The sequence below is a fragment of the Chiloscyllium punctatum genome, chromosome 2 (assembly GCF_047496795.1).
Source record: "Chiloscyllium punctatum isolate Juve2018m chromosome 2, sChiPun1.3, whole genome shotgun sequence".
In the NCBI taxonomy this organism is placed as follows: domain Eukaryota; kingdom Metazoa; phylum Chordata; class Chondrichthyes; order Orectolobiformes; family Hemiscylliidae; genus Chiloscyllium; species Chiloscyllium punctatum.
This window is the reverse complement of record NC_092740.1, coordinates 18,788,498-18,812,602: the sequence shown is the minus strand read 5'-3', so window position 1 is coordinate 18,812,602 and position 24,105 is coordinate 18,788,498.

Here is a 24,105-nt window from a genome sequence, read left to right as displayed (position 1 = left end):
CCAGCCGGGTATGCCTATCTGGCCTAGTGCTCCCTCGGCAGCCCAGTGTGGTCTCATCATGGAGATGATTCTAGAATAGTTTCCTGGCCTTGAGAACATCCAGATAAAGCCCAGAGTGGTCTGGAGCCAAGGCCTGGTGAGGACTGAAGGCTCGCTGCCAGCAAGTACTGCGTTGGAAGGACTGTTATTCTGACTGTTATTCTCCTATTTCTTTATTTTTTTGAATTTATTTCTATGATCTGTAATGCTGAAGTTTCTATTTTTTCATTTTCCCTAAGAATTTGTGCAGAAGATTCTGTACCAATGTACTTTTGTACCTGGGATGGCACCATATGTGGCAATTTGTAAACATTTCTCTGTACTTATTTGAGTACATGTGACAATAAAGCTTATTCTAATTCTAATACGTGGCTTCCTATCCTAACTCTATCCGTGAGAGATGTATTACTTGGCTCTTTCTGTTATATTATGGGATATTTTTAGATTCCCTATAGTGTGGAAACAGGTCCTTTGGCCCAACAAGTCCACACCAACTCTCCTGAGAGCAACCCACATTTACCCCTTTACCTAACACAACGGGCAATTTAGCATGGCCAATTCACCTAACCTGCACATTTTTGGACTGTGAGAGGAAACCCACACAGATACGGGGAGAATGTGCAAACTCCACACAGACAGTTGCCTGAGGCGGGAATTGAACCCGGGTCTCTGGCGCTGTGAGGCAGCAGTGCTAACCACTGTGCCACCATTCCGCATTATGGGATGTTTTCTCCCGAAACAATCGAGACAGAAGTATTAAAGAAGATGAAAGTGGGTAATATATGGCTGTTATCATCAGTGTTGGTGGGGCACAGGTGGTGAGGTGTTCCGAGGGAGTGTCTAGACAGCACAGAGGCCATGCAGAGTTCATAATGTGAGGCGAGTTGCTACAGGCATTGAGAGAGTTGGAGCATGAACGTCAGTCACAAGGGAGTACAGTAGCAGACACCAGATTGTGGCATTTATGCTGGCAGAGTGGCAAAGATCATTGACCTTCTCACCCACTGCGGGGATTCCTCCAGATGGCTGAGACCACAAACACCCAGGTGGGAACGTTGGACCAGGCTGGCAGGGTCTGATGGTTTGAGGTGGTCTCCTGGTATTGGGAAAAATGGACATCCCTACCCTTCCCCATGCTACACTATCCATCAGTACCTCCAAGGTGCCTGACAACAAAGCTGGGGGAAACACCATGGGCCAAGCAGGGCTGTTGCAGCCTGGCACTGCTTGTCCACGTTCACAATGGATTTCTGAACATGGCACAATGGCCAGGAACGCCAGTCTAATCCAGAATACCCTGGCAAATTCTTCCGGATACAGGTAAAATGGTAAAATCAGGATCATATCAGAAAGGACAGGGCAACTGATTAATTAATGTAGCAAGTCTTCGAGAAATAGAGTGAGAAAACTCATGAGACCTCCAAGAAACTCAGCAATACCAATGCTTCGCCAGTTGGTTAGTGATCAGTGGCTAGTGATGTGCCTCAGGGATCAGTGTTGGGACCACAATCATTTACAATTTACAAAGATGATTTATAGTTGGGGACTACGTGTAGTGTGTCAAAGTTCACAGATGAGACTAAGATGAGTGGTAGAGCAAAGTGTGCAGAGGACACTGAAAGTCTGCAGAGGAATATCGAGCAGGCAAGGGTCTGGCAGATGGAGTGTCATTCATTTTTGTGGGAATAACAGCAAAATGTCTCTGATTTCAATGGTGAGAAGCTACAGTGCAGAGGAACCCAGATGTCCTTGTGCAGGAATCATAGAAGGTTGGTCGGCAGGTGCAGCAGGTAATTAAGACAGTGAATGGTATATTGTCCTTCATTGTCAGAGGGACAAAGTTTAAAACAGGGAGGTTATGTTGCAGCTGTATAGGGTGCTGGTGAGGCCACACCTGGAATACTGTGTAGAGGTTTGGTCTACTTACTTGAGAAAGGATGTACTGGCACTGAGGGGGTGCAGAGGAGGTTCACGAGGTTGATTCCGGAGTTGAGGCGGTTGGCTTACGAGGAGAGGCTGAATAAACTGGGAGTATATTCAGTGGGCTTTAGAAGAATGAGGGGGGATATTATAGAAACATATAAAATCATGAAGGGGATAGATGAGATAGAAGCAGGGAGGTTGTATCCACTGGCAGGTGAAACTAGAATGAGGGGGTATCGCCTCAAAATAAGGGGGAACAGATGTGGGACTGAGTTGAGGAGGAACTTCTTCACCCAAAGTGTTGTGAATCTATGGTATCCCTCAGCCAGTGAAGCAGTTGAGACACCTCTCTGAATGTTTTGAAAGGAAAGATGATTTTTGAACGGTAAAGGAACTAAGGGTTATGGTGAGCGGGTGGGTAGGTGGAGCTGAGAACATGAATAGATCAGCTGTGATCTTATTGCATGGCAGAGCAGGCTCAAACGGCCAGATGGCCTACTCCTGCTCCTGGCTCTTTTGTTCTCATATGTTCTTTTGTGCCAGGATCTGACGAGATCATCCCATTAACATTTCCCTAAAGGATAACAATTTCACCTTCTCTACCCACTCCGTCTGCTCCTTATAACTTCTTGCAGTTCTCAAATATCGAGATTGCCAATCTGGCCCAGCAACGCCTGAGTTTTACAATTTGCATCAAATTTGTTTTCAAATCCCTCAGTGGCTTCACCTCTATACCAGTAAGCTCCTTGAGTTTGCAACTTTCAAATGAACCAGTGCTCCTCTGCTTCCAGCCTTGTCTGTTGCAGGTTTTAAATCACTTCTCCACGGGTCAAAGTGCCTTGGGTTGCCTGGGCCTCAGAACTCAGGAAATCATTCTCTCCATCTCTCTCTCTCTTTATCTTTCTCTCTCACTCTCTCTCTCCTTTCTCAGCTGTTAGTCAGGAGGCTTTTCAAGCATCACACTGTGAAGCTGGCTTGATGAAAATATGATCTTTCCCCATTCTCACACGTTCTTCTGATCAAATCAAGATTTTGTGTTACCTGTCCTACTCTGTCCTTGCGTGACTCAATCTTTACTTGAGCACGCAACTCTGAAGGGGTATGTCACTGAATTAAAGATGTCATGTAAATGCAATATTCTAAATGCAGCTTTTGTTGAACTTTTAACTTGCTTCTGTCTCCATAGATATTTTGCAATTCTTTCTACTATAATTTCAAATTTACGGTATCCACTGTACTGGGTTTGTGTTTGGTGAGGTCCTTCATCCTCATCTTCCTGGATATAGAAGTTATGTTACAGAGTGAGTCATCTAGAGTTCTGGATTAGTGGTCTGGGGATGTGTATTCAATCCCACTGCAACAGCAGTCAATTCATCAAAATAACGAAATTAAAACCACTGCTCTCAGTCCTGATGACTGTGAAACCTCCAGATGGTGAGTCTACAAAAAAACACTATTGGGCTCACTAAGATCTTCCAGGAAAGAGAATTGTTCATCTTTACACTCCTTTGTGGTTGACTCTTAACACTTAGCTTGTGAAACAGCTTTGCCGACCTCTCGGTGTCTGTGGATGCAATGGCCGAGTGCTGTTATTCCTGGACTGTTAACCCAGAGACTCAGAGAGTCGTCCTGGGGGCCCAGGTTTTAATCTTGCCACAGCAGATGGTGGGATTTGAATTCAGTAAGTGTCTGGAATTAAGAATCACATGCTGATTGTTTGTAACCATCCATCTGCTTCAATAATGTCCTTCAGGGAAGGAAACTGGTTGGGCCCACATCTGACTCTAGACCCACAGCAACATGGTTGCCTCTTAACTGCCATCTGGGCAATATATCATGCTGAGCCAGCAGCACTCTTGTCTCATGGATGAATTTTTTTAAAAGTCATGTTCAAGGAGGGCACTGCCCATCAGTGTCCCAGACCTTATTGCCCATCAAGCCTGGGCAATAAGTTCCATCCCCTTTCAATAATCTGTACTTCACAGGGGGTAAAAAAAATCACAAAGTGCGAGAGAACACCAGCAATGGAGAGGGAATTAGAGTTTTGAGTCCAGTCGCACCCTTCTTCAGAACTTAAAGGAACTAAAAAATATATAACATAGCAATGAATACTGGATTACCTTCCAGATCCTTTCAGTTCTAAGGAAGGGCAACAACTGGACTCAAAATGTTAACTCTGATCCTCCCTCTGTCGCTGAGGTTTTACAGCACTTTGTGTTTTTATCCCCCCTCCAAACAGGACTTGAAGCGTTAACTCTGTTTATCTCACTGCAGATGCTGCCAGATCTATGGAGATTCTGTAGAATTCTGTTTTTATTTCAGATCTCCAGCATCTGCAGTATTTTGCTTTTATTTATAAAATAAAACCGCTGGTGTATTTTCAGTGAATCTTTCCAAGGACTTGATGTCCTTCCTCACATTTGCCCTTATACGGTTTATAATTCAGCATTTTTGCCAATCCAAGACTGAACAAACTGATTCAGGGAGACAATTCAAAATTCGAAGGCTTAGATTAACAGTTTTTTATTAGTTAAAACTATTAAGATTCGTGGAACAATGGAAGGTAATCAAATACAATTCAGATCAGTGTTGGGAAGTGAGGCTAGTGTAGATTTGGAATAGTTTTTTGTCAGTGCAGGTTAGGTGGGCTCAAAGGGCCTCTTCTGGACCCTATGATCCTAGATCAGCCATGAGCTAACTGGATGGACTAGAAGAGCTGAATGGCCTATTCCTATCCCAATGTTTCTTGAGAACAGAACAACTTTATTAAAGTTTATAACGCTTTAGGATAAGGTTTCATCTAGCAAAGTCGAGCATTGGTTTTATTTTTGTTCACTGCTTTATTAGCCAAACATGAGCATCAGTGGCTGTGTGAGCATTTATCCCCCATCCTTAATCGTCCTGGGAAAGCTGGTGGTGATCTGCCTGCCTTAACCAGGGTAATTATCATGGATAAGAACACCTGCAGTGGTGCCAGGGTTGGTGTTTCCATGGAATTGCTGAATGGGGGTGGGGGGGGGAGGGGGGAGAGATTGGAGGGGGGGGTGGCAGTCTCTACAATGGCTGGGTGAGCCCTCCTCCCTTACTGCAGGTAACCATCTGGGATACAGATAACAATTTACCCTATTCAGTTTAGACTTTGTCACCAAGCCTGTATAATCAGTACTCAACCTGGAGCCATCTGTTTCCAACCTGTTGCCTTATTGAGATATTGTCATGGTACTGATTGTTAAATGAATGATTCTGAATTATATACACCAATTAGCATGAAACATTGAGGAGAACATCGATAAAGACTCATATTTATAACAATAAAGCTGCCCCACTTTGCTAACATGCCTTCATTTACAGCTTTTCCGTTAATTACAGTGAGAATGGAAAATGAAGTATGACAATGTACATTCCCACTGCTTTTTGTCTTTTGCATACAGAGGAACCTCGATTATCTGAAGGATACAGGTGGGGGGTATTTTGCTCAGTTAATTGAATGCCGGATAACAGAGTTAGCCACACTTTGGGACCTTGCAATTCTGTTCAGATAATCCGGAATTTGCTTAATCAAATGCTGAATAATCGAGGTTCCTCTGTAAATGATTTGGATGTGAATATAGGAGGTATGTAAGTTTGCAGATTACACCAAAGCTAGTAGTGTAGTGAATTGTGAAGAAGGTTATCTCAGAGTACAACAGGGCCTTGATCAGATGGGCCGATGGGCCAAGGAGTGACAGATGGAGTTTAATTTACATCAATGTGTGGTGCTATATTTTGGAAAGGCAAATCAAGGCTGCACTTTTACAGTTAATGATAGGATCATGGGGAGTGTTACAGACAAAGAGAGTTCATATTTTCTTGAAGGTGTAGTCACAAGTAGACAGGCTAGTGAAGAAAGCACTTGGTATACTTTCCTTTATTGGTCAGTGCGTTGAGTACAGGAGTTGTCACGTTGCAGCCATACAGGACATTTTGGAATGCTGCATTCAGTTCTGGTCTTCCTGCTATGGGGAAGATGTTGTGAAACTTGAGAGAGCACAGAAATGATTTACAAAGGTGTTGCCAGGATTGGAGGATTTGAACTATAGGGAGAGGCTGAACAGGCTGGGGCTATTTTCCCTGGAGCATCGGAGGCTGAGGGGTGACCTTATAGAGGTTTATAAAATCATGAGGAGCATGGATAGGATAAATAGACGCGGTCTTTTTTTTTCCCAGGGAAGCCAGGTCTAAAACTAGAGGGCATGGGTTTAAAGTGAGAGGGGAAAAATTTAATAGGGACCTAAGGGGCAACATTTTCCCGCAGAGGGTGGTGTATGTACAGATTGAGCTGCCAGAGGAATGGTGGAGGCTGGTCCAATTGCAACATTTAAAAGGCATCAGATGGGTACATGAGTAAGAAGGATTTAGAGGTATAAGGGCTAAATGCTGGCAAATGGGTCGAGATTAATTTAGGATATCTGGTTGGCATGGACGAGTTGGACCGAAGGGTCTGTTTCTATGCTATACGTCTCTATGATTCTAAAGTAAATGTTCATTCAACGTAGGCCCCTGCTCCAACTGTTCTCCTACATGTTTAAACACCTGTGACTTAGAAAGCAAACATTCATTGTACGGGTTTGTATCCCAAACACGGATGGAGTAGGAAAAATGCGGAGGATCTCCAAACTACACAACAGAAAGTGCCTGGTTTCTGTCTAATTTGAAGGGGGACAGTGACGTTATTGGAGTTCCACTTGAGGACCAAGGACATTCTGTGAGCAGAAATGAGCAGACAAGTGGTAGATGGAATCTAACACAGAGAAATGAGAGGTGACGCATTTTGGCAGAAACATTGGGGCAAGGCAAAGCAGACTTAAAGGTGTAAAATAAATGCAAATCTTTGTTCTTTCTCAGTTGCAATTCCCAACCACTATTGGGTCAATTAAAATGGACATGTTACAAGTGCCACCGATATGATTCTACAGGGATAATCACTTCCAAAAACCAGTGACTAAATTGTTAATCATAGTACAAATCCGGAGAGAAGAGATTACTGGAACCTATTGCACTGGATCAAATATAACTCATTACAACAATTCTTTACCGACAGAAAACCCATTGTAGTGTTAAAATTAGATCAAACCAGCTTTGTCCCTGTCTCTTTATTCCCTTCAGTCGGAATTCTTCTGTAAATGATGAAATGTGATTGATCCTCCCACAGGAGAATGTGGAACCAGTATCAACATTCCACAGCCGATAGACAAGTTAAACACAGCAAGAGACATGAGAGAAATCAATACAGAAATTTAACAACGCACGCATCTTGTAGGGGCAACACCACAAGAATAACTGAATGCAGAATTGAGGTATTCAGAATTGAGAAGGCAGATGACAAACTACAAGTGAGACTAGAACAGCAGGTTAGCTATCACAAAAATATATTCGTAAAAAATCTTAGTGTACATACACAGGTATAAGAGCAGTTCTGTACAGCCTTTGCAATATCAAGAAAAGCATACATGGGGATTTAGCATCCCCTGCAGTTGCAAAGGCATTTCTTACTTATACAGGGCAATATATACATATATTTGAGGCACCGGGGAATGTTTTACAACTGAGCATAGCCCCACTGAACATCAGCAGGAAGACCTTGGACCGTGGTCTTTCCCCACTGTCCCAAGCTTTCGTGCATCCCTCAGCACGTAGTCCTGGGAATGTAACATTCGGTCAAGGTCAACTCCTTGCTCTGGAACAGGCTTCAGTCGGAACAGAGTGTCTTTTACTGAGTTGACAGTCCTCCAGACCCAACTGATGTTTGTCTCAGTGTGCATCTCGGGAAACAGACCGTACAGCACAGAGTCCTCTGCCATGGAGCCGCTCAGGAGGAACTTTCACAAAAACAGTTGCACTTTTCTCCAGACCTCCTTTGCAAAGGCACATTCCAGCAGGAGATGTGTGATATTGTCGAGGGCAGTGTATGGTGGCACAGGCTGACCGGGCATGCATGAAGGATATCACAGGCAGTGCCCTTCTCAGCACCAGCCAAGTTATGTCTTGATGCTTGTTGGAAAGTTCTGGTGATGAGGCATTCTGCCAAAAGACTTTGACAGTTTCTTTTAGGGAACCACTCAGCAGGATCCACCCTCTCCTTTTCCCACAGGGTCTCAAGGACGTTACGTGCTGACTACTGCCTGATAGACTTGTGGTCAATGATGGGGGTTGTTATCCAGGAGCATCTCGAGGAGGTGAAGAGCCAGCAAGCCCATTCTTTGCCTTTGAGACCTCCAGGGTCCACACTGTTGAGCTCCCGAAACAGAGCATCAAGTGAACTCTTCATCACCAGCCTCATTGTGAAACTGTTGGTGAGAATATGTGCCGATTGGCAAAGGATAGGTTTCCAGGACCAACTTGATGGGGGATGATGGTGGCACAGTAACATCAGTGGATGAATAATCCAGAGACCCAGACTAATGTCCCAGGGACAAGACCCACCATGACAAAAAGGTGATGGTTGCACTAAATTAGTGAGAATGAAATTAAACCTCAATCTCATAATGATTTTCATGCAAACCTATAAGGGAAGGAAATCTGGTCTCCTTACCCGGTCTGGCCTACACACAATTCCAGACCAACAGCAATGTGGTTGACTCTCTGTGGGAAAAGATCTGCCACACAACCTACCCATAACAGACCCACACAGAACATAGGAAAGCAAACTTGGCCAAACTATACCAAAAACACCCAGAATGCCTCAACAGGGCCCAAGCAGACTGACAAGTGAAACCAGACAGCACTCGCATACAAGGGAATACACTTCCCAAAACCCATTAACAATACTAGATTAACACAGCTGTCCCAAAGCCCCAAGGGCAGTCTCATGACACAGCAATACCAAAGCCGCACAAAGAACAGATCAGACGGAGAGGCCCCAAAGGACCCTGCTCCTAGGACAGGAGCAATGGAAGCACCTTACTCATCTACCTGCGAAGAGGACTGGAATCTGCTAACCCATTGATACTGTCAGGATGTTGCACTGTATCGAGAATCAGGACATTCTTCCGATAACTGTTTTTCAATTATCATCATTGGAACTAGATTACTCCACTTCCAAATACAATGTCTCTTTCCCCATTTGTAATTAACCCGATTGCACAAGATTCTTATAAAATCTGCTTCATCTGCAGCTCGAGGAAGAGAACCCTTGATCTACCCGTACATACTGTCAGTTTGTGTCAACCTCTATTCCAGTGATATCGCTTGTAATAAACAGCTTGTCAATTTCACCCGGTCTGGTTTGTATGGTCGCTGTTTTATTGGGCTAATTTCACCGACACTTTCGTAGGACATATGGAAGCCTAGTCAGCAGTGTGCATCTGCCTATGTTTCATGATGACCCTCTCAGGTGGGTAGTGAACTTTGACCTCACCGAAGGTGCCTATATTCCATGAAGAAAGCAAACATCAGCTACCATGGAAGCCTTTGGCATTTAGTGGTCATTGACCCTGTCTCTGAGGTCAAGTCATAATCCAGTCCTCAATGTTTCAGGAAAGGGAGATAATGGTGCAATGGTATTATAGAGTCATAGAGATGTACACCACAGAAACAGATCCTTCGGTCTAAGTCATCTATGCCAACCAGATGTCCTAAATTAATCTGGTCCCACTTGGCAATATTTGGCCCATATCTGTCCAAACCCTTCCTATTAATATGCCCGTCCAGATGCCCTTTAACTATTGTAATTGTACCAGCTTCCACTGGCATCTGGCAGCTCACTCCATACATGCACCACCTATTGTGTGAAAAGGTTGCCCCTTACATCCCTTTTAAATCTTCCCCCCAACCTTAAATCTCAACACCAGCTCCATAGCCAAGAAAGCCCAACAGCATCTCTGCTTTCTGCACAGGCTGAGGAAAGCCCATCTTCCACCACCCCCCATCCTGACCACATTCTACAGAGGGCTCATTGAGAGTACCCTGAGGTGCTGCATCACTGCCTGGTTTGGGAATTGCACCATCTCAGATGGTAAGACCTTATAACAGATAGTAAGGACAGGGGTTGAGGACCATCGGGGTCTCTCTTCCCTCCATTACTGACATTTACACTACACGCTGCATCTGAAAGGGCTAAGAGCATTGTAGAAGACCCCACACACCCCTCATTCAAACTCTTCTCCCTCCTACCATCTGGCAGAAGACACTGGAGCATTCGGTCTCTCACGGCCAGACTGTGAAATAATTTCTTCCCCTAAGCCATCAGGCTCCTTAACACAATTTGATCGAACTCTTTCCCAGCTGAAATTATTTGCACAACTTCAAATTATTGCTTGAAAAATGTCTATTATTAATCATTCTTCTGTTACACTGTAACTTGTGTTTTGCACTTCTTATGCACTTTATGCCGTGTACGATTGTGTAGTTTGTGCTGTCCGCGTAGCACCCTCAGTTCTGGAGGAACACTGCCTCGTTTTTACTGTATATGGTGGAAATGACAAATTAAAAGCTACTCTACTCTAATCCTAAGCCCTCTAGTTTTTGACTCCCGTACCCTGGGGAAGTAAACCTTATCTATTTACCCTATCCATGTCCCTCGTGATTTTATAAACTTCTATGAAGTCACCCCTCAGCCTCTGACACTCCAGGGAAAACAGCTCCAGTCTATTCAGTCTCTCCCTATAGCTCAAACACTCCAATCCTGGCAATATACCATTTGCTTTCCTAATTACTCACTCTACCTACATGCTAGCATTTTGGTGCTTCATCACGAGGTCACCCAGATCCCTCGTCCCTCAGAGCTCTGTAATCTCTCACTATTTCATTCTTACTGCAAAAATGGATGATTTCACATTTTCCTATATTGTGCTCCACTTACCAGATCTTTAACCACTCACTTCATCTGTCCGTCTCCTTCTGTCCTCTGCACAACTTCAATAGATACCCATCTATGTGTCGTCAGCAAAGTTTGCAAACATACCTTCCACTATTGCTTCCAAACCATTAATATGAATTGCAAACATTTGAGGTCTCGATGCTGATCTCTGTGGTACACCATTTGTAATACCCAGTCACTTGAACCAGCTGCCCTGAAATATTAGTTCACTAATCATCTAGTAATATTCCCACACTGTTAAATAATTCAGCACAAAAACAAAGACATAGTTTGCTAGATTAATTGAAATTAATCACTTTTGGAATTGGCAGTGAAGACAAAACAGCCGTGCAGAAATGAATTTGCATTGGAAGTGTAGTGAGGGTGTTCCACACATCCATCAAACACAAGCACACAATCTGCCTGATGCACAGAAACAAAAAGAAATGATTCAAGAGTATTCCTTTTACAAGTTGATGCCAGAGCTTCAAGGTTAGCTGTCAGGAATGGTCACCCAAGGTCAAGCCCTTTTGCTTAAGTAGAATGAAGATCAAGGAGAGACCTGATCAGGTTTTTATAATCATGTCAGTTCACTCTCACTTTAATATCCATGCAGAAAATGCCATACAATACAGATTTCAGGAACAGTTTATATGTCAGTAAATAATAGCTATAGGAAAAAAACACAGCACAGAAATCTGTAGATATTCCAAGTATTCCAAAATAATTTGAATCAACAGCCAGTGTGTCCATTCTGACTACTCAACAATACCTCACAGCGCCAGAGACCCGGGTTCAGTTCCCGCCTCAGACTGTGTGAAGTTTGCACGTTCTCCCCGTGTCTGCATGGGTTTCCTCCGGGTGCTCCGGTTTCCTCCCACAGTCCAAAGATGTGCAGGTCAGGTGAATTGGCCATGCTAAATTTCCCGTAGTGTTAGGTAAGGGGTAGATGTAGGGGTATGGGTGGGTTGCGCTTCGGCGGGGCGGTGTGGACTTGTTGGGCCGAAGGGCCTGTTTCCACACTGTAAGTAATCTAATCTAATCTAATCTAATCTAATCTAATCTAATCTAATCTAATACACAGCAGCTCCTGTTTAAAGTCATACTGGAGAAGGGCACAACCGAGTCCAGGAGTTTGTTTGCCTAGTGTCTGAATGTATATAACTGAGCTCTTCCTTTCCCAATAGTCACAGAATTATTAGGGCACAGAAGGATGGCATTCGGCCCCTTGTGCTCGAACTAGCTCTCTTCCTTTCTCCCAGATCCCTGCACACCGAGGATGGAGAAAAGTGGTGATCCTCATTGTTCCTGACACCCTGCACTTTCACCAAATTTCCTCCAGAGTAGGTTTATTCAAGGAAGATCAGCTCATCAAATATCCTCCCTATCTGATTTAGTAATCTCTGTATCTTTAAAAGCTCTGCTTTCCTGAGCCAGCAAAAGACTTTTGAAAAGGAAATGGGTAACACGACAGGTCAGTGGTTAGCACTGCTGCCTCACAGCGCCAGTGACCTGGGTTTGATTCCAGCCTCGGGTGACTGTCTGTGTGATGTTTGCATGTTGTCCCCGTGTCTGTGTGGGCTTTCTCTGGATGGTCCGGTTTCTTTCCACTGTCCGATGCTGTGCAGGTTGGGTAAATTGGCCATGCTAAATTGCCCTTATTGTTCAGTTGTGTGTAGGTTAGGTGCATTAGTCATGGGAAATGTAGGGCAGGGGAATGGGTCTGGGTGGGATACTCTTCAGAAGGTTGGTGTGGACTTGCTGGCCAAATGGCCTGTTTCTGCAGTATAGGGATTCCATGATTCTCAACTACAGCTATACAGCTGAAGGAGCAACTTGGAAAGATTTTAATTTTCTGATGGCATAGCCATGTGATTATATTAGCAATTAGTTAGACATAGAGAATACATTTCCATTCTTAAAAGGGACCATAACCAAAGGCTATAAACTAGCTACCAATAAATCATGCAGGCCATTCAAGAAAGGAAAGACCCAGTAAAGGAGCAATCATTTCTATGAGGTAAAAACAATGACTGCAGATGCTGGAAACCAGATTTTGGATTGGTGGTGCTGGAAGAGCAAAGCAGTTCAGGCAGCATCCGAGGAGCAGCAAAATCGACGTTTCGGGCAAAAGCTTGCCCGAAACGTCGATTTTGCTGCTCCTCAGATGCTGCCTGAACTGCTGTGCTCTTCCAGCACCACCAATCTAAAATCGTTTCTATTGTTTGAGGGAAACTAGCTCCAAAAGACATTGACAACTATAAAATACCAGCTCGCTCAGGGCTAAATTCTTAACAACTTATAAACACAAAGGCTGGTAGAGGTTTGGAACTATCTCCCAAGAGCAACATTTGATCCCAGTCCAGTTATTAATTCTGAAAATGAGATACACCTTTAGTAACAAAGATGCCAGGGATATGGAGCAGAGGCTGGTCTTAAAGTTTAGGTTCCAAATCAGCCACAGTCTCACTGAGTGGTAGAATAGGTTCAATTCATCCTGTTGCCTATTCCTTCTGGGTCTATAGTGTAGTGAGTGGGTAGATTTGGAACTCTCTTTCCATGGAGCAGTTGAGATGAATAGCATTCGAGCAATTATGGGGTCAGAAAATAAACAAAATATGGGAGAAAGAAACGGGAAGGATAGGCAAACAGTGTTAGATGAGAATGAGCAGGAGGAAGCTTGTGGGGAGCATACAGACAACATTGACTGGATGGTCCAAAAAGGCATATTTTGTAAAGTGTATATTCTCAGTGATCCTTTGTGCATAGTTAACACTGGCATGCAATGAGAAATGAATGCCACTGCTGCAGAGTCAAATCACACATACAGTGGGAGAAAGTGAGCACTGCAAATGCTGGAGATCAGAATCGAAGAATGTGGTGCTGGAAAAGCACAGCCAGTCAGGCAGCATCCGAGGAGCAGGAGAAGCAACATTTCGGGCATAAGCCCTTATTCCATCACCAGGCAATTTAAGTGGAAACTTTTGGCAGATGTTTTTATACATCAAGGATTTGAAGAGTAACCACTCATATATCTGACAAAAACAAATGATTCCATAGGAGACTAAATAAAACTAATTAACTAAAGACTCAAGTTAAAACATTTATCATCAAGGACATGGTAAAGAATGCAAACTGTGTGTCATCTTCCTTTTGTACTGGACACTATCCCTTTGTAACTTGGTTTCTATGTGATATCATGCCTTGATTGTTTTATTTCTGGATTAGCAAATAATGAAAGTGCTCTTCATTTCTCTCTTGAATTCCTTGTGACTTGTTTATTGTGACACAATAGATATTAGGTAATGACATTTTTATTAAAGAGATTTTATTTGAGTGAAAGGCAAGGACATACAGATCATGGTGAGCTTAGACAGAGTGAGGCATACAGGCTACACTGCACAGAAGGTGCACAAAGCAAGATCAACATTAACAAGATCAATATCATTCATCAGTCTCCTAACAGCTGGGAAGAAGCTGTTCTTGAGAGCCTTTTGGTGAATAAGTCAAACTTCTGTTTCTTCTGTCTGATGGAAGAGGTTGCAGGAGAGCATTACCAGGGTGGGAGGGGTCTTTGATGATGTTGGCAGCCTTTCCACAGCAATAACAAATGTAAATGGAGTCCATGGATGGAAGGTTGGCTTCTGTGATGGTCTGGGCTGTGCACATGACCTTCTGTAGTTTCTTACTGTCCTAGGCAGAGCAGTTACTGTACCAGGCCGTTATGCACCCAGATATTTGCTTATAGCCTCATGTTAAAATGAACTTTATTCATGGTTGCTGTCAACCATAGACGTCATCTCATCACCTGGTCATAACACAAGGGAGATATTAGGTCTATGCCTTTCTAATGGTAGGGATTTTACCATTTCCCTTTGGTATCCAACAACAATACCATCAATTAATTTTAGAGTCAAAAAAGTCATAGAGATATACAGCACGGAAACAGACTCTTTGGTCCAACTCGTCCATGCCAACCTAATCTAGTCTCGTTTGCCAGCACCCAGTCCATATTCCTGTAAACCCTTCCTATTCATATATCCATCCAGATGCCTTTTAAATGTGATAATTGTACAAGCCTCAACGACTTCCTCTGGCAGCTCATTCCATACACGCGCCACCCTCTACATGAAAAGGTTGCCCCTTAGTTCCCTTTCAAATTTTTCCCCTCTCACCCTAAGCCTATGCCCTCTAGTTCTGCACTCCCAACCACCAGGGGAAAGATCTTGTCTATTTCCCCTATCCATGCCCCTCATGATTTTATAAACCTCTATAAGTTACTCTTTTATCAATACTCCAGGGAATGCCAATGTCCAGAAATTGAACTGGGTCAGATATATAAACATAGAGACTACGAGAGCAGGTCAGAGGCTGGGAATTCTGTCATACATAACTCATTTCCTGACTCCCCAAACTCAGTCCAGTGATGAAATATTCGCCATTTGCCTGGCAGAATGCAGGTCCAACAGCACTCCAGCCTACACCATCCAAGACAAAGCAGCTCACTTGATTACTACTTACATCCATTACCTTAAACAGTCACTCCCTCTACCACCAACACACAGTGACAGTGGGGGAATCTACAAGATGCATTATAAAAACTTATCAAGTCTTCTCTAATAGCAACTTCCAAACCTGTGACCACCACCACCTGGAAGGGCATAAAGCAGATGGATGGAAACACCACCGACAAATTCACAATCATTCTGACTTGGGACTATGTCGGCTATAATACTATCCCTTCACTGCCACTGAATCAAAATCTTACAACGTTCTCTCTAACAGCACTGTGAATGTATTGCTCTGAAGAAGATACCCATCACTTTCTCAAGAGCACTATATGATCCCAAAATTATGGAAGCAGGCAATTGAGCCCACACTGACTGAAGAGCTTCCCTCCCAGACCCGTCCCCCTACCTTATCCCTGTAACTCTGCATTCCCTATGGCTAATCCACCGAGTCTGCATATCCCTGGACACTACAAGCAATCTGGTATGGCCAATCCACCTAACCTGCACATCTTTAGACTGTGGGAAGAAACCCACAAAGACACATGGAGAATGTGCAAACTCCACACAGACAGTCAGCCGAGGCTGGAATCGAACACAGGTCCGTGGTGCTGTGAGGTGGCAATGCTAACCACTGAGCCAGCGTGCTGCCCATATGAGGGCTGGACAATAAATGAGCTAGTGATGCCTTCATTGCATAGAAGAATGAAAAGAAGAAGGCACCATTATCTATTACCCATCTTCCTAGTGACTTTATCAATCTTCCTTCAGTCACCTAAATCAAATGAAATGATTTCTCACACCATTTGTCATTTTTAACACTGAGGTCCCAAAGTTCTATTCTGAAGAATGTTAAGGTAAATTCTGAACTGCTCGTCAACATTTGTTCCTCAACCACATTATAAAGCAAGTTGCTTGTCATTCGTTTCACAGCTGTGTGTGGAAGTTTGAGATCCTCTTTTCTCTATTTGGCACAACGCTGCCAACTCCACTCCTGTACAGCATTTCAATGCGTTGCTTAGGGTAATGAGCAAAACAAGGAAAAGCTGGAACATTAACATTGAGATTGTTTTCCTGGACTACAAATCCTGGATTAATAATAGGAAGAGCCAAGTTTCAACCCCACCACTGCAGCTGTCGAATTTAAAACTATAGAACCATGAAAATGATACAGCACAGAAGGTGCTATTTGGCCCATCTTGTTCTTGCCAACCCAAAGATACCCAGATGCCCTTTCTAATGCCATCGTTCTGCACAAGGCCCCTAGCCCTGCCATTTACAGCACTTCAGGTGCAGGTCCAGATATGTTTTAAAGAGTTCAGGGTCTCTGCCTCCAGCAACACCTCAGGTAACGAGTTCTAGACACCCACCACTCTCTACGTAACAACATTTTGGCTCAATCCTTCTGCCACTTAGCTCGAATCTATGACCCCTGGTTTTTGAACTCTCTGCCAAAGGAAACAGGTTTCTCAATTCTATTCTAGCTCTACCCCTCACAGGTCTGTATACCTCAGTCATGATCCCCCGTCAGCCTTCTCTGTCCCAAGGAGATCAACCACAACCCCTCCAATCTCTCCTCGTGGCTTCAATCCTCCAGCCCTGGCAACATTCAAACAGATCTCCTCTGCGCACTTTCCAGAGCAGTTCTGGCCTTCCTGTACCATGGCAACTAGCACTACATACAATACTCAGAAATACCAATGTGTGCATGGCCTCACCTGTGTCTTATACTTTGTTTTTGTTGAAGTAATTAGGTTGGAAATAAAAAGTTCACTTCCAAGTGGTGACAACAGGGCTGGATGCCGCACAGGGTCACATAAAACTTGTTCTTGCTGGTCACCACTGAAACTACAGGTCACGTTGAAACTGTAAAGAATTGTCCCCAAGAACCCGATTTCCAGCCAAGGATTTTGGGTGTGCAAGATGAGAAGACCCTAGCGAAGCTGTTTGAGCATGGGGTGGAAGGTTAGAGAGGGGGAGCACAGGGAGTGGGAATACAGTCATTCTGACTTAGCACTATATTGACTATATCATCATTCCTTCACTGAATCAAAATCTTGCACCTTCCTCTCAAACTGCACTCTGAATGCATTGCCATCAAGAAAGCAGGCTCTGATTTTGGCATGGTGTCCCTTGATGGACACAGGGGAATACTCCAGAGCAGGATATTAATTATCCACTGAACAGCATCAATGAGCTTAAGGCAGGGTAGCCATTATGGGGGAAACAGCAAGCTGGTGAGTGAGTAATCTGCTTGATCTCACTCTCGGGTGACTGTATGGAGTTTGCACATTCTCCCTGTTTCTGTGTGGGTTTCCTCCAGGTGTTCCAGTTTCTTCCCACAGTCCAGGTTAGATGGGCTGGCCATGCTAAGTTGCCCATAATGTCTGAGGATGTGCAGACTAAGTGGATTAGCCATGGGAAAAACAGGGATAGGGCAGAGGGTTGGTTTGGGTAGAATGCGCTTCAGAGGGGTAGTGTGGACTCAATGGGCTGAATGGCCTGCTGCCATACTGTAGGGATTCTATGATTTTAACATGTCCACCCCTCAGCCTTCAAAATACACAGTGTGGATATATCTCAGTGTGAATAATTATTCCAGAACCTGAGTGAGCACCTCATAGATTTTGATTCGCACACCACAATGGGCTTTGGCCAAAATAATGGAATTCCCTTCCACAAAAGAAGTTCAGAGAAACAAGTCAGATGAAGCAAGCCTGGATATATAATCAAATGATATCATAGCCTCTCATGTGAGTCACAATTACCAAAGGATCTGCAAATGTGTTTACTGCTTCCAACTTGTCGAAAATATCTTAAAATCAGACATTTTGAAAATAGCCCCTTGATGATTTAAAAGCTTTTTGGATTTGAACACTTTATAGATCCACAAACTCTGAGTGAAGAAGAGCATGAAATATATTTGATATCATCCTTTGGGACTAGTAACCTTTAGCTGCTTATAACAGCATCCAGCAGCTTCTGAAAGCAGCCCAGGATCCTGACCTCAATTAGTCTTGACTGAATGGTACACTGTGTTAAGATTCCTTTAATATTAATGCTGAAACTGAAACAGCGAGTGGTTAAGATATGGAAGTGTGGCAGAGGCAGGGCAATTGAGGCATTTACTGATCAGATTCCCTATAGTGTGGAAACAGGCCCTTTGGCCCAACCAGTCCACACCAGCCCTCCGAAGAGTAACCCACCCAGACCCATTCCCCTACCCTATATTTACCCCTGACTGATGCACCTAACACTATGGGCAATTTAACATGGCTAATTCACCTGACCTGCATATCATTGGATTGAGGGAGGGAACCGAAGCACCGGGAGAGAATGTGCAAACTCCACACAGGCAGTCTCCCGAGGCTGGAACCGAACCCAGGACCATGGTGCTGTGAGGCAACAGTGCTAACCACTGAGCCACCCTGCTCCTTAAAGGAGCGTTGAATGAGTATTTGGATAGAAATAATGTTCAGGGGTTTGGGAAAAAAGCGATTAGTAGCAAGTAGTAATACTCATTTAATGAGTTGATGCAGACACAATGGGCCTCTTTCTGCTCTGTAACACTTCTGTACTTCTTAACCTACTATAGATAAAGAATCTCACTGCTAACATGGGTAATTGGGTAAAACAATTATGCTTGATATTGTAGAGGGAGTAGACAGAGGGAGAGAGTGCACTCCTCCAGTGTTGGTTGTAATATCTGTGAGGCTATTTCAGAGTCAACCACATCTCTGAGGGTCTGCATTCGTATACACATCAAACCAGGTTAGTACGATAAATTTCTGAAAGGATACCACACTGAGGTCAGAGTTTGGCAGGTCCTCCACTTTGAGGCAGACACAGAAGGACAGGTAAACAATGAACATCGGAAGGAACAAACTGGAAGGAAGTAGAGAAATTGTGGGTTTATGATCTTGGAAAAAGTCAGTTGAAAGAGATCCTCACTGAAGTTCTAATATATAAGATATACCCAGTGTATTTCCTACAGCATTCCACATGTAGTTATAGTTCTGAGGAAGTGCCATTACCAGACTCAAAACATTAACTCGCTTTCTCTCCACAGATGGTGTCGTACCTGTTGAGTTTCTCCAGCATTCTCTGTGCTTATTTCATATTTACAACATCCTCATTACTTTGCATTTGTTCATCATTCTTCCATTGCTGGCAAACTCCAATTATTCTCTACCCTCAATTACAATCAAGCAATTAAGAAAGTTAATAGAGTGTTATGGATTATTGAGAGGAGAACTGAGTACAAAAGTAAGGATTTTAAGCTTCCGTTACATAGGCTGGTGATGACAGCACATCTGCATACAGTATCCTGCTTCAAAGATGGATGCAAACATGTTGGAAGTAGCTCAGAGACAGAATAGGGTAGCAATTTATTATCATAAAAAAAAGTAACAAGTTTTATAAGTTGTCATACCATGGCACCTAAGTTAATGATAGAAATCATAAATAAGAAAAATAAGTAATAACTCATCACATAGTTTACAAAGATTAATATATGGAATGGGTGGGTTGTCTTTTCGGGATAAGTTAGACAAGCTAAGTTTGTGTTTGTTGGTGTTTAGAAGAATTACAGGCAACTTATTGAGACATGAGGGGTCTTGACTGGGTGGATGTGGAGAGGATGTTTCCTCTTGTGGGCAAATCTAGAACAAGGTGTCACTGTTCATGGATAAGGTGTCATCCATTTCAAACAGAGAGGAGGACAATTTCCTTTTTCTCAGCAGGCCCTGCATATCTGGAACTCTCTCCCTCCAAAAGGTGGTGGAAGCCGAGTCTTTGAAAATTTCCAACATAGAGGTAAGCAGAGGGGTAGGCAGGAATGCAGAGTTTAGGTCATAGTCACATCAGCCATGATCTTGTTTAACCATGGAGCAGTCATGAGCGACTGTACCCCTGCTCCTAATTTATATGTGTCCAAGTACCCCCGGAAGGTGATGGTGAGCTGCCTTCTAGCTTCTATTCTGGTGTACAATCCTGGTGTTTCACTGCAAACCCAGTCTATTCCTTTAAACTCTTAATGAATCTGTGATACCATTCATTCATAAACTGATGCAACCAATCTAAGGATTGTTTGTGATTGGTTGTCAAGTTTAGGTTACAAGTGGTCATTCTTTTTTTTTGATATGCTTTCCAACAAGTTCTGATATATTGGATGTGATATTTTATTGCTTTGTACTGGATGCCACGTACACTAGATGCATGACTATGTGTCCATTTCCCATGGTCAGTCATATAATAGCTTTCTAAAAAACATATTGATAACAGCATGTGAAACACAACGGATTGTATAGCCAAGAGGAAGCCAAGAAGTGGATGATAGCCATTGTCTCAACTGTTCATGTTCCAGCATCTCTTAACTATTTATTTGTAGAATATGGGCATTGCTAACTATGTCAAAACCTTTAGATCATTTCAATTGCCCTTGAGAAGGTGGCTGATTCTTCTCTTAAACACGTGTGATCTGATGGCGCCTTTATGACTATTATTTTCTGAGGATTCATGTCTGAAGGATTGTGTAAATTGATTAATTTGAAATACTGAGGAGATATCAAGACCTACGTTTCTCAAAAGATATCACTGAAAGTCAACTATAGAATACTTCTACTAAAAGAAGCGAGTGAAAATCATCCAACTTAAGCCAACAACTTGGATTTGTTGCACGTCACATGTCTGAGCTGTCAGGTGTTGTGACTGTTTGGAGTTTGGTTGGGAGATAGTCTGTGAAGAATGAGGACCTCCAGTTCTGCCAACTGACTGAGAATTTCCCCTTGATATTATCATATAAGAACCAAAAATCTGAAACTGCTATCCTTCCCAAAAGGCTTCTAAAGAGGTTCCCACTTGACATCTCCTGAGCAAACTACAACTGAAGTGATCCCAGGATCAACTGCATGCCTTTAGTGATTCCTGAGTGCAAGAGTGCAAAAGCAACTTGGAACATTTCATATCCTATCCTTTTTCTTTCCAGCCCTAGCAATTCAAACTGGGTGTTCATCAGCTCTGCACCATTGTCATCTCATTTTTTTACAATAAATCAATAATTCTGTTGCTCATTAAAGGAATTTGGTGAGTGGATCTTTTCATTCCAAATGCATTGTGAATGCATTGGAAAGAGTGCAGAAGCAGTTTACAAGAATGGTTCCTGGAGTGAGAAACTTCAGCTTGAGGATACATTGAAGAAGCTGGAAGCGTTTTCCTCAGAGAGAAGAAGGCTGAGAGGAGATCTGATAGGGGTTTCAAAATCATGAGGGGTCTAAACAGACCAGATAGGGAGTAACCGTTCCCACTTACAAAAGGAACACGAGAGCATAGATTTAAAGTGATTTGTAAAAGAATCAAGGGCAAAGCAGCTGAAAATACCGAATCATGTAAGTTCCAATTGGCTTAATAATGCCCTTCAAGGAAGCAAATCTGCTATATTTAAAATCTATAACGTGCAATGCCTGAATGGCTGATAACATAGGGGAGAGAAAAGTATTTGAAACTTATTCCCCCCAAGAGTTACACCTAGTCCAGCACCTTTATTTCAGTTTCTGGTAAAACTTACGGATGTATAGTTCTACAGTAACAGATAAATGAGCTAACGTGACAACGTCAGGCAGGGAGGAAAGAGAATGATTGGACGGTGGTGTGTTGATGTACGTCTGAAACACTATGAATCATCATGCTTAGAGGTATATTTAATTTATTAACAGATGGCTAACATATTTAGGGGAAATAAGTTGCAATAATAATCATTAGTCACCAATGACAAAAAAGAGTATAATTAAGCAAAAACCAACTATTAAATATCAGCTTGTAAGTAGCAACAGCAACAAATGCTCACATTTATTTGGGATCTTTAATATAGGACAGTGTCCCCGGGCACTTCACAGAAACAGTACCAAACAAAATTTGACATTGAACCAAATATAGGTGAGGAGACCAAAAATGTGGTCAGAGCAAACTTTAAGGAATTTCTCCAAGTATGAGAGAGAGGTGGAGAAATGGAGGGGTTTATGGAGGGAAATGCAGAGCTTAGGGATCAGGTGTCTGAAGGCATGGCGGGTTGACGGTGAGGCAACAAAATTTGTGGAGGTGAAGGGGCTAGAGTTAGAGGAGTACAGAGATTTTAGTAGAGGCTTGTTGGATAAGGATTGAACCCTTGACACTTTCAGAGACTGGTCACCATTGGTTAAAATCCTGGCCAGATTCCACTATTAACCAGGTAATAACCAAAGCTTAACTTGCTCACTTGAGGGACCTTATTTTGGTTGCCACATGCAATATAGTTTAAATCATTGTTTCAGTACTTGATTGTGAGATTTCTTAATACGTAGCCAAATTAAAGATAACTTCTAGACGGTTCACCCACAACAACATCTTCAGATTAGCTCATGTTTAATAACGTCTCCAGTATTAACCCTTCCAGAACCATGACCTGAATATAACACTCCCTGAAAAGATAGAATGGGCCAGGTGTATTTTTATGGCAATCCAGTAGTTTCATTGTCACCATTACTGACACTAGCTTTTCACTCCACACCTTTACTTCTTAACTTTATTGAGTTCAAACTTCCCCTCCTTCTGTGTCGAGGTTTGAACTTTTTTTTTCAGTTTATAACAAAAACAGAAATTGCTGGAAAATCTCAGCAGGTCTGACAGCATCTGTTAAGAGAAATCAGAGTTAATGTTTTGGGTTCAGTGACCCTTCTTCATATATCAGGGTACATCAGGAATAAAAGAACGACTAGAGTAAGATTAGGGCCAATCAAAGATAGTTCTGTGTGGAATCTGAGTACATGGGGAAGCACTTAATGAATACTTTTCGTCAGAATTCACACTGGGAAAGACACTACAGAGATACAGGCTACAAGATTAGATGGGACTGAGGTTGACAAAGAAGAGGTTTTAGCAATTTTGGAAGCTCTGAAAATAGATAAGACCCCGGGATCGGATGGGATTTATCCTCGGATTCTCTGGGAAGCCAGGGAGGAGATTGCAGAGCCTTTGGCTTCGATCTTTATGTCATCATTGTCAATAGGAGTAGTGCTAGAAGACTGGAGGATAGCAAATGCTGTTCCCTTGCTTAAGAAGGGGAGTTGGGACAATCCTGGTAATTATAGGGCAGTGAGCCTTACTTCAGTTGTGGGTAAGGTGTTGGGAAAGGTTATAAGAGATAGGATTGATAATCATCTGGAAAGGAATAATTTGATTAGGGATAGTCAACATGGTTGTGAAGGGTAGGTCGTGCCTCACTAACCTTATTGAGTTCTTCAAGAAGGTGAGAAAACAGGTGGAGGAAGGTAAGGCAGTTGATGTGGTGTATATGAACCTCAGTAAGGCATTTGATAAGGTTCCACACAGTAGGCTATTGCACAAAATAAGGAGTTTTGGGATTGAAGGTGATTTAGTGGTTTGGATCAGAAATTGGCAAGCTGAAAGACAGAGGGTAGTGGTTGATAGGAAATGTTCATCCTGGAGCTCAGTTACCAGTGATGTGCCGCAAGGAACTGGTTTGGGGCCACTGTTGTTTGTCATTTTTATAAATGATTTGGAGGTCGGCGTAGAAGGATGGGTTAGTAAATTTGCAGATGACAGTAAGGTAGGTAAAGCTGTGGATAGTGCCAAAGGATGTTGTGGGTTACAGAGGGACATAGATAAGATGCAGAGCTGGACTGAGAAGTGACAAATTGAATTGAATTGAATTGAATTTATTGTCACGTGTACCGGGGCACAGAGCAAAGCTTTGCCTTGCGAGCAATACAGGCAGATCACACAGTTAAATAGCACAGATAAGTA